Consider the following 19,615-nt stretch of genomic DNA (forward strand, 5'->3'; position numbering starts at 1 on the left):
AAAAGCTAATTTACAAACATTTCTGAAAATGGATATATCGCGTTTTGGAATGAAACTCTTCAATTGTTATTCTCCTGCAAGGCTTCAGGCCATGCCAGCATGCTACCTGGCCTCAAGCCTCAGTTCTGATGCTGTACAGAAGGATGGTCAGCCATTGGTGTCTAACCTATCAGAAACATTGCACTTCACCCATTTGAATGGTTGAGTTAGTTCAGTCTCTGCTGAAGAATTTCTTCTGTAGTCTTCTATGTAGAGCAAACCTGTGGACACAGAGGGGCTAATGTGTCACCGATCGTGGTGCTACTGGACACTGACACCTGACATTTGTAAAAGTGAGTCAGTTTGGGGTCATGAAGAATAGATACTGTTCCTTTGTGCTGTCTGATATATGAGACAGGGCAGAGGGGAGAAGAGACCCCAAAGGGACACAGGTAATGCTCGGAAGCACAATGTCAACAGATTTTTTTTTTACCATAGCAAGTGACATCATTGACGACACTAAACTGGAACCAGTGAGACATCAACACACATCGACAGCCATCATTATAGAAACAACAACGCTGGGAACATTCAATGTTAAATGATCATGTTCTCTTTCTGAGTAACAGAAAAAAAATCTACTGCGATTTCCTAAGGCAGTTGGTGGTAGCGGTCAAATGATGCTTAAATTATTATTATTATTAGTAAATTCTGATTGACAGCATTGGCATAATAATTAAAATGCAATGTATTAGTATGTAATCAACAGTGGACCTGTGGACAAGTGACAGCCAGCTGGAATGAGTCAAAGGTGTGAAACAATGGGCAACGCTGATCCCCCTCCTATCAACATGATAATAGTCTCACACCCACTAGACTTACATTGGTAGACTCTACATTTGTAGAGCCCACAATGTGACACATATCACCCAGCCGTGCGTGTGATTCGGTCAGGTTTGGCTCTGTCAGGACAGGAGCAATGTTTCTGCTCAATGGAACACAGAGCTGTAAGAATTCTCTGACGATATGCATGTTGAGCCGGTAGCACGGCCATCACAAAATATTCAAATGAAGCACAGAGATGCGGCTCTGCTGTGTACACGTCTGCCACAGTTTGATCTGATTCGTTCCCGTGCTTTTGTTGTTGTTGGCGAACAAGTCACCTGAAATAAGGTATTTTCTTAATGCCTTGAATGGGTTTGTTTTTGTGCAGGTCAAAACCTCATAGAACTAACCCAAGATTTGGACGATGTGCTATAGGTGTTCCTGTAGCTCCACTGCTGTACTCTTGCAGAGAGCCATATTGATCGGGAGAGCATGGTATGGGAGTGAGGGGGTGTAGTTGGAAAGACTGATTAGCATGGTAGCAGAAGTGGTTTAAGAGAGTAGGCAGAGGTAATACAGGTGCATCTTACTTTTGGCTTAATAATGCCTATAGGCCTTTGATTCTGCCAAATTGAGTTTTCTGCTCATATGACTAACTGTACTTGACACGTTTGGAGGCAATCTATCTACAGAAAAGGAGGAAGATAGTGGAAGAGGGAGAGAGAGAGAGCGAGAGGAAAAGAGAGAAGAAAAGAGAAAGACAGTTTGTCATAGATTTAAATATGACAGGACATGATTATGCTCTGCGATGTCGACCACTGCAGAAGTGCTCACTGAAATACAGAGCCTTCAGAAAGTATTCACACCCCTTGAATTTTCCACATTTTGTTGTGTTACAGCCTGAATTTAGTTTTATCACTGGCCTATACACAATACCCCATAATGTCAAAGTGGAATTACGTTTTTCAAAATGTTTACAAATAAAAAAAAAAAAGAAAAGCTGAAATACCTTGAGTCAATAAGTATTCAATCCCTTTGTTATGGCAAGACTAAATAAGTGCAGGAGAAAAATGTGCTTAATAAGTCACATAATAAGATGCATGGACAATAGTGTTTAACATGATTTTTAAATGACCTATCTGTACCCCACACATACAATTATCTGTAAGGTCCCACAGCCGAGCAGTGAATTTCAAACAGAGATTCAACCACAAAGACCTATTGGTAGATGGGTAAAACAAAGCAGACATTGAATATCCTTTTGAGAATTATGAGTTACACTTTGGATGGTGTATCAATACACCCAGTCACTACAACGATACAGGCGTCCTTTCTAACTCAGTTGCCGGCGAGGACGAAAACCGCTCAGATTTCATCATGAGGCCAATGGCGACTTTAAAACAGTAAGAGTTTAATGGCTGTGATAGGAGAAAACTGAGGATGGATCAACAACATTATAGTTACTCCACAATACTAACTTAATTGACAGAGTAAAAAGAAGGAAGCCTGTACAGAATAAAAATATTCCAAAACATGCATCCTGTTTGCAATAAGGCACTAAAGTAAAACTGCAACAAAAAGTTAGAAAATAAATTAACTTTATGTCCTGAATACAAACCGTTATGTTTTGGGCAAATCCAACACAACACATCAATGAGTACCACTCTTCATATTTTCAAGCATGGTGGTGGCTGCAACATGTTATGGGTATGCTTGTCATTGGCAAGGACTTGTTTTTGGATAAAATATAAATGGAATAGAGCTAAGCACAGGCAAAATCTAGAGGAAAACCTGGTTCAGTCTCCTTTCCAACTGACATTAGGAGACAAATGAACCTTTCAGCAGGACAATAACCTAAAACACAAGGCCAAATATACACTGGAGTTGCTAACCAAGATGACATTGAATGTTCCTGAGTGACCTAGTTAGAGTTTGACTTAAATCGTCTTGAAAATCTGTGGCAAGAATTGAAAAGGGCTGTCTAGCAATGATCAACAACCAACTTGAAGAATGTTGTACAATCCAGAAAGACTCACAGCTGTAATCACTGCCAAAGGTGATTCTAACATATATTGACTTAGGAGCATGAATACTTTGTACATTTTATTTTTCACTTTTATTTTCAATACATTTGCAAACATTTCTAAAAACATGTTTTCACTTTGTCATTATGGGGTATTTTTTTTTAATCCATGTTGAATTCAGGCTGTGACACAACTAAATGTGGAATAAGTCGAGGGGTATGAATAGTTTCCGAAGGCACTGTAATTCCACACCGTTAGCTCGTCAGAGAAGCAAACCGTTCCATCGTGTTTAAGCAGATGTGTATAACATTATAAACTTTATACAGAGAGCAAAATGCCTGATTTTACGACAAACTAACATCCGGTGAAGGCAGGTAAAGAGCGTTCCAGTGTTTCGTTAGCCTACTGTGTTTATGCTAAACACATGTAGGCTACTCATCTTATCAATGCTGAAGCTGTCAGTGTTTATATATACAGGTTGGAACAACATTACAACGTTTGTGTGTGTGTGTGGACATACAGACATTAGCCAAAAGTTTACATTGATGATCCCAAATTGGAACCACAGTCAGATTGACAGTCATTGGAGTGTAGAGGTGGCTAACTCCACACCAGCAGCAATAAACTTCCCCCAAGCAGGCCAGTGCCAACAGTCATAACAAAGCCAGAGTTTAGGACAATATGCAAAAAGACGATTTTTAGATAATTGGATTTTAAGTTCCAAACTGTCATTGGTTTGAATGGTGTCAGCTATTTTGTATCTTGTATTCTTTTGAACTTAATATGAACTGCGGTATTTAGAGCACTGCGTAGGTACAGAACTTTGAATGGAACAAGGCTATGTCGATAACTACATTTTGACAAAAATGCAGAAAGAACCTTAAAGTCCCAAACTCTCAAAAGGGCAGTTTAAGCACTGCCCTGTGTGTAAATTCACATAAGGTAATGTAGAACGTGTTAAAAGTGGTTAAGAGTGGTTGTGTCTGAGTGGGGATTGGGTTGCTGGCCCGTGGCACTTCATGAACAATGCTGCGGAGATGAGGAGGGAATGAGGAGGGTGCTTTTTCCCCTCCTGAGGGGTTTTTGGGTACTTGTAATTTGCGGTAAGAGCCACTTCATCCGTCCCCTTCCCCACCACCACCTCACCCCTCCAGCCGTGCAGATAAAGGACCACTCCTATCCTGTCCACACGAGCATGCTTATCTCCTGGCTAATGAAACTGCCTGATGACCCTCCTTTGTGGGTGTTCACAGGGACACAAGTGAAGAGTGGAGCTCCGAATGGAACAGCAGCCACTGGAGTGGAACTGAAGTGACTCTTCAGTTCCTGATCCCTTTCTCCAAGGCTGCTCCACAAACTACACTGTCTGGTTGAATGGTGGGTCTGGTTCACAGGTTTTGTTTACACAAGAACAAGTGGAGATTTGACTAATTGGATGACAAACCACTTCTGTAATGCTTAACTTACTAGAATTTCAGTACTATATATTAACCCTCATAACATCAACTATTTTACATACCAACTGGGGAACAAACAATTGGAAAAAGCTACAACCATAGCAACATATCAACTTAATTTGTATCAAAACATCATTAGACATGTTAATATTTTTTATATGAAAAAAAACTAAAAAACCTAACAGACTGATTTACCAACATTTGATTGTTGTATAATTTAGTTTTTAGAACTTTGAAGTAAATACTAATTTTGTCATATTTATGTGGTAAAAAAATGATTGCCATTTAAAGGGCCGGCACACCAACATTTGATATATACTTAATTTGATTGACAAAAAGTGATCCATCCATTGATCCTATTTCTCTACCCCACAGGCAGCATTAGCATCGCTGCTGGTGAAACAATGGAAGTGGTAGGGCCTACGGCAGGATGCTTCCAAAAGCATGCCCAATTCCTCAAAGTCACTTCAAACCAAAGTTATAGCAACCCAACTACCATAACAAGTTGCACATATAGACTATTTGAGGATATTATAAGAATTCTGTATTTATATAACATTACCCATAGAATAACTATGTTTCAAAGAATACACACCAATACAGCACTATGTGTACATTTAGAGGGTAACTGGTTTCTGTATTACAGTTCTACCAAGTATTCATATCACTGACAGACTTCTATGAGCTGTTTTGACTGCCACTTCAGTGCCTTGCGAAAGTATTCACCCCCTTGGCATTTTTCCTATTTTGTTGCCTTACATCCTGGAATTAAAATATATTTTTGGGGGGTTTGTATTATTTTATTTACACAACATGCCTAACACTTTGAAGATGCAAAACATTTTTTATTGTGAAACAAACAAGAAATTGAAAACTTGAGTGTGCATAACTATTCACCCCCCCAAAGTCAATACTTTGTAGAGCCACCTTTTGCAGCAATTACAGCTGTAAGTCTCTTGGGAAATGTCTCTATAAGCTTGGCACATCTAGCCCCTGGGATTTTTGCCCATTCTTCAAAGCAAAACTGCTCCAGCTCCTTCAAGTTGGATGGGTTCCTGCTGGTGTACAGCAATCTTTAAGTCATACCACATATTCTCAATTGGATTGAGGTCTGGGCTTTGACTAGGCCATTCCAAGACATTTAAATGTTTCCCCTTAAACCATTCGAGTGTTGCTTTAGCAGTATGCTTAGGGTTATTGTCCTGCTGGAAGGTGAACCTCCATCCCAGTCTCAAATCTCTGGAAGACTGCAACAGGTTTCCCTCAAGAATTTCCCTGTATTTAGCGCCATCCATCATTCCTTCAATTCTGACCAGTTTCCAAGTCTCTGCTGATGAAACACATCCCAACAGCATGATGCTGCCACCACCATGCTTCACTGTGGGGATGGTGTTCTCAGGGGGATGATAGGTGTTGGGTTTGTGCCAGACATAGCGTTTTCCTTGATGGCCAAAAAGCTAAATTTTTGTCTCATCTGACTAATAATAATAATAATGTAATGTACCTTCTTCCATATACTGTATTTGGGGAGTCTCCCACATGCCTTTTAGCAAACACCAAACATGTTTGCTTAATTTTTTCTTGAAGCAATGGCTTTTTTCTGTCCACTCTTCTGTAAAGCCCAGCTCTGTGGAGTGTACGGCTTAAAGTGGTCCTATGGACAGATACTCCAATCTCCACTGTGGAGCTTTGCAGCTCCTTCTTTGTTGCCTCTCTGATTAATGCCCTCCTTGCCTGGTCTGTGAGTTTTGGTGTGTGGCCCTCTCTTGGCAGGTTTGTTGTGGTGCCATATTCTTTAAATTTTTTAAATAATGGATTTAATGGTGCTCCGAGGATGTTCAAAGTTGCTGATATTTTTTTATAACCCAACCCTGATCTGTACTCTCCACAACTTTGTCCCTGACCTGTTTGTAGAGCTCCTTGTTCTTCATGGTGCCACTTGCTTGGTGGTGCCCCTTGCTCTGGGGCCTTTCAGAACAGGTGTATATAAACTGAGATCATGTGACAGATCATGTGACACTTAGATTGCACGCAGGTGGACTTTATTAATTAATTATGTGACTTCTGAAGGTAATTGGTTGCACCAGATCTTATTTAGGGGCTTCATAGCAAAGGGGGTGAATACATATGCACGCACCACTTTTCCGTTTTTAATTTTTTTGAATTCTTTGAAACAAGTTATTTTTTTCGTTTCACTTCACCAATTTGGACTATTTTGTGTATGTCCATTACATGAAATCCAACTAAAAATCCAATTCAATTGCAGGTTGTAATGCAGCAAAGTAGGAAAAACGACAAGGGGGGTGAACATTTTTCGCATGGCACTGTAAGCATATCTGTAAGGTCATTTAACCATAGGTGAGTACATAAAGTGGTTTGATTTCTGCAGATGATCCGTCTAGCCATAATCACTGATACAGGTTCCCCTCCATCCTCTGAGGATATGTATAACTTAATATTATACCTCCAAAGAAACATGGATTCAAATAAATAAGTTTTTAGATTTGCCTTAGAATATTTTTCAGAGAATACACACCAATACAGCTCTCTGTGTAGATTCGTTTCAGAGTGTATCTGAGTTCTGTATTGCAGTTCTATCAAGTACTTATACCATTGGCAGTCTTTAATACCATTGACAGATTTTTGTATGCACAAAATTTGGGTTTTGTACACAGTCATACAATACATGGTATAGAAAAGTACAATATTAGGAGAGTACATGGGGAGTTATATCTCTGCAGATGATCTGTTGATCTGGTCAAAATAACTGATACAGGTCCCACTCCACCCTCTGGTTGTATGGATCACTTGTTATTACGTCTCCAGAGAAATCTAAATTCAATTAAAGGTCCTATCTATCAAATTACTGTAAGCGGAATTAGGTGTTTTTGGCTGGGGTCAAAATGACGCAATATATACTTTTTTTGAAGTCTATATTGATGCAGAAACACTAAACAATGATTTAGATTTCTTAAGAACAACTTCATTGACATGATAATGAATAATTTGAGGAATTTTATGAAAAACCTTTGGGCTATGTTCAAAAATATGCCTCAGTGGTCAAAATGACCCCAGTCGGTAGTTTGAGGGTTAATTTAAGTGAAATAGTGGTCTGAAAATAATAAAATGTTACTGTGTAAATAAAATGGTGCGCGGTCACACAGCAAAGCTCAACTACAAGGCAGAGATGACCCTCTGATGGGCAAAAAAAGGATATTGAAAGAAAATTGCTCTAATGACATGCTTTAAAGAACAGAACAATTCACATCACTGTGTATTAGTCCAGCTAGGTAAGTGACAGTGGTGTAACAGTGAAGTGACAGCAGAGTGATGGTGGCCGGCTGGGGAGCAGATCAGGGCCATGATGACCAGACCAGAGGAGGGATGGAGGGAGAGACACAGAGAACAGACACACTTGTAGCAGATGGAGAGGTGGGGGGGATGAATATCTTGAGGTCTCCGCTCTTCGCCCACTCCTGCTTTCATGGGCCCTTTGACTTGGGGCCCAGAGAGACAGACAGAGAGCGGGGCATCTCTGGAGCTTGGCAGCAGTGGACAGGGGGAACTGAGGGAAGAGTCCCACTGTCACAGCCGTCACAGCCAAGGGGCCTCTGGGAGGTGGCGGGATGGCAGTTGCTCTCTTTTGTTCTGTTCTTCCCACCTGTGGATGGAGGAGGAGGCAGCAGGAAGACTGCTCAGCTGGAACCTGCTCCAGACACAATACTAAATAAACAAATGTGCATGTTTAACAGTTCTAAGTTGATATGAAAAACAAATACAACTCAGTAAAACTTGATTAAATACTTAAAGCAAATACATTTAGCTTTTTTTTTCATTTTTCCCTTTCCTCCAATTTAATATTTTTTCTGCAATACTTTAACACGTTGGTTTACAAAGGTAGTATTAGAGCATGTGCTCTCGGTCATGCTATTAGAAAATCCCCATCCACATACAAGTGGGAGTGTGTGTAAGTGAAGCCAGGATCCGGAGGGATCCAATCTGAAGACTTTGTAGAGGTTTAACAGTGTTTATATCACTTATGTGAGTGAATAGTTTGTGACCTAAATGCCATAATTCCCCCAAATAGAGATTAGGAAAATACCCTCACTATAAGAACAGCATCAAAGGAATTCCATTGGCTGGGGTTTACGGCTAATGACATAAGTATTAGGTACTAATTCAACACAGTACTTTTTCCTGGGACTTTCACCTCCAATTCTCAGACCATACTAGAAATGTTTGAGGCAAATAAGCATATAAAATGTATATAATGTACATGTAAGTAATGTTTTATATAAAAGCACAGCTGATACGAAGGGAGTTTAGACAACTAAACTCAAACTTAATCCAAGCCCTCGGTGCAAACCGAACTCCTTTGCTCCAATTAAAACTTTGACTCCAGCTATAGACTTCTACCCTAACATTAGCCTGAATCTAAACCCCTAACCCCTACCTCACTGTAAGCCAGGGGTAATATTGCCCTCAAAACTTGTTTCACAGCAATTCTAAGCCCACTGTCTCCTCAAAGACCTCTGGTTCTTAAATCAGCTTAAGATGAAACTCAACTCTACTGTTGGTCACATATATAGAATTGCAACGTGTTGTTCTGGGGCTGTTCCAGGGATTTTCCTCTTGTCCTTCTACTTACAAAAACTATTGTAAGGGCTGTCGCTCTCCTCATCCTCGGACGAGGAGAGGAGAGAAGGATCATCAGACCAAAATGCAGCATTCGGGAAGTAAGCCATCTTTTTATTTGAAACGACGATGGCAACACGAAACAAAACACTTTCAAATATACAAAACAAGAAAACGACGTTGACGAAACCTGAACATAAACTTACATAACTAAACGTAAACTCACGGACAGGAAACAGATGACATCAAAAATAAACGAACAGCCAAACAGTCCCGTATGGTACATACATTCGACGACACAGGAGACAATCACCCACAAACAAACAGTGAGAACACCCTACCTAAATATGACTCTTAATTAGAGGAGAACGCAAAACACCTGCCTCTAATTAAGAGCCATACCAGGCAACCACAACCAACATAGAAACAGATAACATAGACTGCCCACCCAAAACACATGCCCTGACCTAAACACATACAAAAACAACATAAAACAGGTCAGGACCGTTACAACTATAGCACACAAGAGAGAGGTTTGATTTTAATGGTAATGTCAAGAACCAAAAATAAATGGGTAAAACGTTATTCTCACAGAAAAAAATAATATTGGTGAAAATGTTCAGTAAACTGTGGGTATTTCCCGTGCTAATTCTTAGAATTCCATGCAAGTCCGAAGAAGTGAATCTATGTACTGTTTACAGGTCTATGTTCTACTTAGCTGATAGTCTGCCTAGTCCAAAGTATTGTCTGTAGCTTGGGATGTAGGCCTAGTACAGACTTGAGGCAAGCTTGGCCCGACAGGACAGTAAATATTTGATCATAGCGAGCACTCGCCCAGAGGCTTGGGGGAGGCAGGAAGACAGCACAATGTGAAGGGGGAAAATACATGTAAGTGCTGCCTTCACATTAAATACACTGTCCTGCAAAAGCTGCAGCCCCATGCATTATGACAAGCTACTATATCTAAGGGGTGATCACTCCCCTCCTCATCCTCATCTCTCTATTCCCTTTTATTAATCTCTACTGGTCATTTATTAGATTAGAATCACTCCATATAATAGCGCTACAAACAATGTCTCTCTTTGTTATATAATTTGTTATTTTCCATAACTACTATTTTTCCATAGCATTATCAGCAACTCTGACCATTCCATCAGGTTAGAGAAAAGTAGAGATTTTTAGAAAACATTGGAATGTAGTGATGTCATCTACAATTTGGAGATAGGATTTGTAATCTACTAAAAAACTACAAATGTTCTCTGGCCACTTAGCTATATATTATTATTTGTCTAGCCAGATATCGCTGATAAACATTTCTCTGTGCTAAAATGTTCTTGTTCCTGTTAGTAGAGAACATGCAGAGGCTTGTGCAGAACAGACCCTCTGATTGGCTGTGCCCTCTACGTGTACATCTAGCCTGGAGACATCCGATCTGGCTTAATAAGCCGTAAAACGAGCAAAAGCAAATACTTAGCAGGCTTAAAGAGGAGCTGGGGCGCGTTGTCTGTGGTGATGGTCTTTGCTGTACCCCAGCGGGAGAAGAGGGACTGAGCCTACCACAATGACCTTTGTCCATTTTAAGTGTAGATTGTAGGCCACCACCAGGAACCATTGGTGGTGGGGAACCCCATGGATCTCACCACAGATATCCAACTGCAGGTGCTCCCAGGGCTCAGCAGGCCAGGTGAGGGGTTGCATGAGCGGAGGGGCCTGGTGGCCAGTTTTGCCACTCACCAGGCAGGCTGCACAGTCCTTGACCAGAGCTTCGATTTCCGGGTCGATGCCTGGCCCCCACACCAGGTCTCAGCATCTCTGTCTGAGCTTCACTATGCCCAAGTGGCCTTCGCTCGCCAACTGAGCTTGAGTTTGGCCAGAGCGGTAAACACCCTGTGTAGGCGCTCGTCATGAGTGTAGGTCGTGGGCCCATGCACAACAATGTTGTCCAGGTAGATGGCCACCCTGGAGATGCCTGCCAGCACTGAGGTCATACTTTTTGAAAGCAGCTGGGCGCAGAACTCAGTCCAAACGGCATCTTCTTGTAGCAAAAGATACCATCACGAGGTTCCTGCTGCTGGGTTGGAGGGGCACCTGGAGATAGCCTTACCGCAGGTCCAGTTTTGAGAACACGTTAGAGGTGTAGAACAGGGCTGTGAGTTCCTCTGAATTTGGCAGTGGATATTTGTCAGGAATGACGGTCTTATTCACTGGTTGAAGGTCCATGCAGATGCGTAAAGCGCGAGACCTTTTCCTTTTTTTCCTCACTAGGTTTGAGATCGAAGTGGAGGCCTCAACTGGCTCAATTACATCCTGTTCCAGTAGGTTCTTTAGATCAGCATGACCTATTCACGAATAGTCATCTGAATGTGACGCAGTGGCTGAATGACAGGATAACGGTGGGGTCGATCAGAGGCTGGTGGGTGTAGGATAGTGAGACAGCCCAGACCATTGAACAGCGTTGGCCATCTGTGTTGCCACAGTTAGGTAACATGCAGAATCTCTGACCCACCGGTGTCCAAGAGGGTGAAGCCCTGAGCGGTGAAGAGGCCCAGTCCCATCGGGTTAGCGCCACAGCGCACTACATGGAAACAGGAGTCGGGCAACACTTTTGTACCGTCGCAAACAGTGAGTTGGAGTGGGCCCACTAGGTCGATTTTTGAATCACCATATCCACAGAGGGAAGTGGAGAGTGTAGAGAGCGGTAGGGAGCAAAAAAAGTGATTGTACGTGTCCACATTCAGCAGTGATACACTGGCACCAGTATCCGACAGCAGGGGAATACATACATCACTAAGGTTGACTGCGTGATTTGTAAGCCACTGGCCCAGAGCTCACATTGTGGATCATAGTTGGAGACTGAGAATGATGTTCTGTGTTTTTGTGGGGCTACAGGGGGAGAGCGGCAGACATTGGCAAATGGTTTGGTCTTCCACAATTGTGTCAGGTTTGGCCGCACGCAGGGCAATTCTGAGCTCTAGTAGCATGGGAACGGGATCCACTGTTTCAACACTGTTTCAACACTGTTTCCGTGGTTGTGAACGTTGCTGTCGCGTGAGCTGCACTGATTCGGTAGAGCTGACATCAGGGCAGAGAGAGCTGTCAGTGAGTGTAGGCAGCAGCGTGAAGTGGTGTGAGAAACCAGCGGGGAAGGGGCTGGTCACTCGCTGTGTTATCCTAGCACAGGGGTGGGCAACTCCAGTCCTCGAGGGCCGGATCACACTTTCTCCATCCCTAGCAAACACAGCTGATTAATCAAATTGCATTCTAAACTGAAGATCATGATTAGGTGATTATTGGAGTCAGGTGTGTTAGCTGGGGCTGGGTCAAAACTGTGACACCAATCAGGCCCCCGAGGACTGGAGTTGTCCACCTCTGACCTAGCAGCACACTCGGTTGCTGACTCGACTTAGGAAGCAAGATCAATTGCTCGTGTCAATGTATAATCGGCTGGGTCGAGCAACAGTCTTTCCGGCACTTTAGCATTGTTTGTGTGTTCTATCAGTTGATCCCGAACCATCTCGTCTTGAAGTGCGCCAAACTTGCACGAGCTAGCTAAGACCCTCATGTTAGCTACTGTACATAGATTTGCACAGACTCACCGGGGAGTTGTTGACTCTGTCTAAAGATGAACCGCCGGAGGAGAGCACTTTGTGGCGTGGTGACGTGGGCATTTAAGAGTGGCATAGACGCAGTGTAGGTGTGTGCTGTTCCCAAAGTTCCCGAGCACACACTGGCCTACCGCTCCCAAGCAATGGAATAGAAGTGCCTTTTTCCATGCAGCATTGACATCATGACGCTCAAGCGCTATTGTACGCGTCAAAGCACTCTAACCAGCGACCCCATGGGATCGGGGGCCTCACCTGATAATGCGAGGAAGGGAGGAGGTGGTGGGAGAGTTCAGCCATCCTTGTCGTCAATGTTGTGTTGAGAATGATAACTCAGTGAAGTTACAAAACAAAGCAATCAATCATGTATCACAGTACATCAGACATAACCCAACAATAGCAGCACTGTCGAACTGTGTGCTAATGTAACTCTCAATAAAGCACTGTAAACGCAGTTTGCATATCCACTGATTGTACAAAACATTAAGGACACCTTCCTAACATTGAGTTGCACACCCCCCTTTGCTCTCAGGACAGCATCAATTCGTCGGGGCATGGAGTCTACAAGGTGTCCAAAGCGTTCCACAGGGTCGCTGGCCTATGTCGACTCCAACGCTTCCCACAGTTGTGTCAAGTTGGAGGCATGTCTTTTGGGAAACTGTTGAGTGTGAAAAACCCGGCAGCGTTGCAGTTCTTGACACCGGTGCGCCTGGCACCTACTACCATGTCCCGTTCAAAGACACTTAAATATTTTGCCTTGCCCATTCACTCTCTGAATGGCACACATACACAGTCCATTTCTCAATTGTCTCAAGGTTTAATAATCATTATTTAACCGGTCTCCTCCTCTTCATCTACACTGATTGAAGTGGATTTAACAAGCGACATCAATAAGGGATAGTAGCTTCACCTGGATTCCCCCGGTCAGTCTGTGTCATGGAAAGAGAAGGTACTCTTAATGTTTAGTACACTCTGTGTAATACATGAACATCTCATTGCAATCTCTTAGAACATTTGTCACTATTACGACGTAATAGCATCAAATACATCAAGAATGTTGACATTTGTTTACATGGCACATCAGTTCTCTCATCTCCTTTAAACATGTGATTTTCCATCAATCACAATCGAATGACCACAGCCACATGCAGCATACTATATAACAACTAGTGTTGTCACATACCAACATTTTACTAACGATACCAGGCCAAGTATCACAATACAGAGTAGTATCGAAGAAGGACGTATCGAGAAGGACACTGTCTACCGGTTGCTCCTGCCTCCCGCTAGCACAGCAGGCAGGAGGCTGCGGTGACACTTTGTGCTAACTAGCTAGCTTGCATAGGACACTCAACCAGTGTATAATAGCTCTTGTACGAGTGACCCTGCCTCCTGCCTATGTACTGGAGTCATAGCTGAAAAATAGACCAATTAGACCAGGGTTTCCTGCAGTTGCAAGAATGCCCACATGCAGGAACGCCCTGAATTGTGGCTGCAGATAAACCCTTCTGGAGTGTGGGCTGATAGTGGATTTAATTATTTGATTTATTTCACCTTTATTTAACCAGGTAGGCAAGTTGAGAACAAGTTCTCATTTACAACTGCGACCTGGCCAAGATAAAGCAAAGCAGTGCGACACAAACAACACAGAGTTACACATGGAATAAACAAATATGCAGTCAATATTACAATAGAAAAAGTCTATATACAGTGTGTGCAAATGAGGTAGGATAAGGGAGGTAAGGCAATAAATAAACCATAGTGGCGAAATAATTACAATAATACAATTAAACACTGTTGTGATAGATGTGCAGAAGATGAGTGTGCAAGTAGAGATATTGGGGTGCAAAGGAGCAAAATAAATGAAATAAATAACAGTATGGGGGATGAGGTAGTTGGATGGGCTATTTACAGATGGGCTATGTACAGGTGCAGTGATCTGTGAGAAGCTCTGACAGCTGGTGCTTAAAGTTAGTGAAGGAGATATGAGTCTCCAGCTTCAGTGATTTTTGCAGTTCGTTCCAGTCATTGGCAGCAGAGAACTGGAAGGAAAGGCGGCCAAATGAGGAATTGGCTTTGGGGGTGACTAGTGAGATATACCTGCTGGAGCGCGTGCAACGGGTAGGTGCTGCTATGGTGACCAGTGAGCTGAGATATTGCGGGGCTTTACCTAGCAAAGACTTATAGATGACCTGGAGCCAGTGGATTTGGCGACGAATATGAAGCGAGGGCCAGCCAATGAGAGCATACAGGTCGCAGTGGTGGGTAGCATATGGGGCTTTGGTAACAAAACGGATGGCACTGTGATAGACTGCATCCAATTTGCTGAGTAGAGTGTTGGAGGCTATTTTGTAAATGACATCGCCGAAGTCAAGGATTGGTAGGATAGTCAGTTTTACGAGGGTACGTTTGGCAGCATGAGTGAAGGATGCTTTGTTGCGAAATATGACGCAGATTCTAGATTCATTTTTGGATTGGAGATGCTTAATGTGAGTCTGCAAGGACAGTTTACAGTCTAACCAGACACCTAGGTATTTGTAGTTGTCCACATATTCTAAGTCAGAACCGTTCAGAGTAGTGATGCTGGACGGGCGGGCAGGTGTGGGCAGCGATTGGTTGAAGAGCATGCATTTAGTTTTACTTGCATTTAAGAGCAGTTGGAGGCCACGGAAGGAGAGTTGTATGGCATTGAAGCTCGTCTGGAGGTTAGTTAACACAGTGTCCAAAGAAAGGCCTGATGTATACAAAATGGTGTTGTCTGCGTAGAGGTGGATCAGAGAATCACCAGCAGCAAGAGCGACATCATTGATGTATACAGAGATAAGAGTCGACCCGAGATTTGAACCCTGTGGCACCTACATAGAGACTGCCAGAGGTCCGGACAACAGGCCCTCCAATTTTACACACTGAACTCTGTCTGAGAAGTAGTTGGTAAACCAGGCGAGGCAGTCATTTGAGAAACCAAGGCTGTTGAGTCTGCCGATAAGAATGTGGTGATTGACAGAGTCGAAAGCCTTGGCCAGGTCGATGAATACAGCTGCACAGTAATGTCTCTTATCGATGGCGGTTATGATATCGTTTAGGACCTTGAGCATGTCTGAGGTGCACCCATGACCAGCTTGAAAATCAGATTGCACAGCGGAGAAGGTACGGTGGGATTCGAAATGGTCGGTGATCTGTTTGTTAACTTGGCTTTCGAAGACCTTAGAAAGGCAGGGTAGGATAGATATAGGTCTGTAGCAGTTTGGGTCTAGAGTGTCTCCCCCTTTTGAAGAGGGGGATGACCGTGGCCGCTTTCCAATCTTTAGGAATCTCAGATGATACGAAAGAGAGGTTGAACAGGCTAATAATAGGGTTTGCAACAATTTCGGCGGATCATTTTAGAAAGATACCTGCTGGCTGATTACAGCTGCCACACGTGATATGCGCATGAAAGGGAAGTGGATATTACTGTACCTGCGCATACAGGAGACTAGTGGCTGTTGCTTCAGTTCAACAGAATTTATTAACAAAATTGACTTGGTAAACATTTTGTAACAGATGCCAGCAGGTTCATTAGATCGGAAGGACTGAAACGTGTTAGTATCATATGAAACGATACTACGGTATTCTAAAATGTTGGTATATTGACGTTTTTGGTACCGTGATATTACCATGGTACCGGTATAACTTGCAACACTACATTTTTCACATAAAGGAAGAGGCTATCCAACTAAGAACAGCAAAAACATCCCAGGTCTGGAACTGGTTTCCCCCATTCATTCTGTCCCTGTCACAGTAGGCCCTGTACTGTATGTGAATACAAGTGGTGCATTAGAGCAATATTTAATTCATGCAGGTTTCTCAGGCAGGGCCTTACTGGGCCTGGATGTGACAGTATTTACAAACAGATCTCTGCACGGTGGTGACTGGCACTCTGTCTTCTGACGAGGCATTTCCAAACACACAACGTGAGGTTCAGGCACAGTTTAAATTAGCTGCGTTTCACAGCTGAAAGGTCACCCAGGGGTTATTGTGTCAGGCAGCTCCAAAAAGAGGGGCCCTATCTGGCCGTGAATGTATGTGTGTGTGTGTGTGTGTGTGTGTGTGTGTGTGTGTGTGTGTGTGTGTGTGTGTGTGTGTGTGTGTGTGTGTGTGTGTGTGTGTGTGTGTGTGTGTGTGTGTGTGTGTGTGTGTGTGTGTGTGTGTGTGTGTGTGTGTGTGTGTGTGTGTGTGTGTGTGGAGAAGAGGAGAGGAGAGGATCTTTTTTATAAGACCCTCCAACATAAAGGAGCTGTAATGTTAACTAGGCCTTTTGGTGAGCACCAGTGAGGTGGAAGGACCCATGAATCAAGCTTAGAGAGGGCAGGTCGCGATGGAGGGAGTCGGGTCCGGGTGAGAGGGCCACTAGGATAGGGAATAATCCATCACAAGCTACTGGTGACCCTTCAAAAGAAAGCTTGTGCCAAGAGGACAGCACTCCTGAGAGCAAACCCCACCACACTAGGGGCCTTTGCAGGCCTGCGCTGAAAAGGTGTTGCCTATAGTAACCTCCCATACCCTAGCAGGCATGCTGGACACTGGTGCCTATTGTCCCCCTCACTCTAACCAGCCTGGGCTGGGCCTCACAATAGCACACAGCACCTTCATGGTTCAACTATCCCACCCATCTACCCTGTCTTATTCCTATCTTAACATTTAGCAGTGTTTACCATGTTTTTGTTTTGTTTCTTGGAATACTTTACACTTTCCAGTACTGAAATTCATTGAGTATGTTGCAATCTATTACTTTCCCATCACTATAAGCAGACTGAACTGACGTCACTCAATGTTGGGAAGCATTTGGCTTTTGCCTCAGCTTGAGTTAGTCCGCTCTGTGTTGCTGTCCCTGTGGTCTAGCTCTTCTATCTGTTTAGCCACCAGTAGGTGAATCCTGGGTGGACTCATTCAGCCACATTTAGAGTTTACAGGGTGTTGCAGCAAATGAGACATCACCACAACCAGCTTGTCAGAAATTCACAGCCTGCACTTTTTGCACATTCCTAAAGTCTACCCATTCCCATGGCTCTACCCTATTGCATTGTCTTTTGTCATGCTGTTGTTGTTTGGAATCCATTGTGTTTGATGCATTTTACGTGTGTTGTAGCCTGAGGTTGACTTTCTATGTCCCAATACAATTAAACTCAGACTTGATTGCCCCTAAAGCTAAACTGAATCCTCAATAAGGTCAAAATCTGTCGTTCTGCCCCTGAGCAAGGCAGTTAACCCACTGTTCCCTGAGCAAGGCAGATAACCCACTGTTCCCTGGGCACCGAAGACGTGGATGTCGATTAAGGCAGCCCCCCGCACCACTTTGATTCAGAGAGGTTGGGTTAAATGCAGAAGACACATTTCAGTTGAAAGCATTCAGTTGTACAACTGACTAGGTATCCCCCTTTCCCTTTCCCAATTAAGATATGGAGTACTGGGGGTTAATGGTGTGAAGGAGAACTGCTGCCCTGCATTAGTCCTGGGAGTATTACCAGGGAGATCGCTCTAGTTCGAAGTGGAAGTTAGACGTCCATCCAAGTCCCAAGAAGGTCTACAATCGCCTTCAAAACCACTGGTGTAACGTACTTAAGTCAAAATACTTTCAAGTACTACTTAAGTCGTTTTTTTGTGGTATCTGTACTTTACTTTACTATTTCTATTTTTGACTACTTTTACTTTTACCTCACTACATTCCTAAAGAAAATCATATTATTTTTACTCTGTACATTTTCCTTGACACCCAAAGGACTCGTTACAATTTGAATGCTTAGCAGCACAGGAAAATGGTCCAATTCCTGCACTTCTCAACAAACATCCCTGGTCATCCCTACTGCCTCTGATCTGGTGGACTCATTAAACACACATGCTTCGTTTGTAAATCATGTCTGAGTGTTGGAGCATGCCCCTGGCTATCCGTAAATTTAAAGAACACAAGAAAATAGTGCCGTCTGGTTTGCTTAATATATGGAATTTGAAATGATTTATACTACTTATGATACTTAAGTATATTTTAAACCAAATACTTTTAGACTTTTACTCAAGTAGTATTTTACTGGGTGACTTTCACTTTTACTTGAGTCATTTTCTATTAAGGTATCTTTACTTTTACTCAAGTATGACAATTGGGTACTTTTTCCACCACTGTTCAAAACCGGCTACTAGTAGCAACGGTGAGCACTATTACCTTGAAATAGGCCAATGGCTAGCTAGGGTTTGGACAGGGCTTGTGGTTGGCTGTAAAAGCTGCGCTTTGGCACAGACGGTTGTGTGCTTGGTTTCACTTTTGCAGAGTTATGTAACAGTGTCTCAACTTAAATGTCAAAAACCTGCGTTTACCTTGACTTCACCCATAGACGTTTGGAAAAACGTGACAATGGTCAAATTTCGAAGTCAAAATGTGATACCTTGTTGAGTATTACAGTATGCGCTATCCACACCAGGACTAGCCCTGAGACAGCAAGCCAGGCCCCTGACAGACTGTAGGTACATTAGACATGTATGGAGTGTGACACAATATGCCTTAGTTATCAGTGGTGAGGTCCCTGGTGTTGGTGTGGTGGTGCTGGAGAGAGGGGCAGTGTTCAGGTGCTCTGTGCCTGTCAGAGGTGATCTCTCTCTGGATAAGGACTGCCAGAGCCGGGCACTGCTGATGGGATGGACAATGGCCAGTTTATTTTTAGAAATGACAGAATCATGGTCATCACACTGGACAGAAAACACTGCTCTGTATGTGAGGGGGTAAGGCCAGAGTGGGTGAGGCCAGGGGGGGGTGTACGCTTCTCTCCTCTGTCTGCTCTGTCTACCCCTAATTAAAACTCTGTTTATAACATAACCACTCTGGCCTCACCCAGGTCTCCAACTAAAACCTTTTTAAAAAAAGAGTACAGACCAGATCGACAAATTAATAGAAGTTAAAAAAAGAAGTATTTGATATATATTACACAATTCCCCAACATCTACTGAATGCATGTGTGCTGCAAATAACTGAATATGTCTCAACCTGATATTCTACATTCAGCAGTACAAGAAAACACGAGTCAGACTACTAAAGCATTCTCTTTTCTTTACAAAACCATCCCTGTAC

Source organism: Salvelinus alpinus, chromosome 15 (genome assembly GCF_045679555.1).
Source record: "Salvelinus alpinus chromosome 15, SLU_Salpinus.1, whole genome shotgun sequence".
Taxonomy (NCBI): domain Eukaryota; kingdom Metazoa; phylum Chordata; class Actinopteri; order Salmoniformes; family Salmonidae; genus Salvelinus; species Salvelinus alpinus.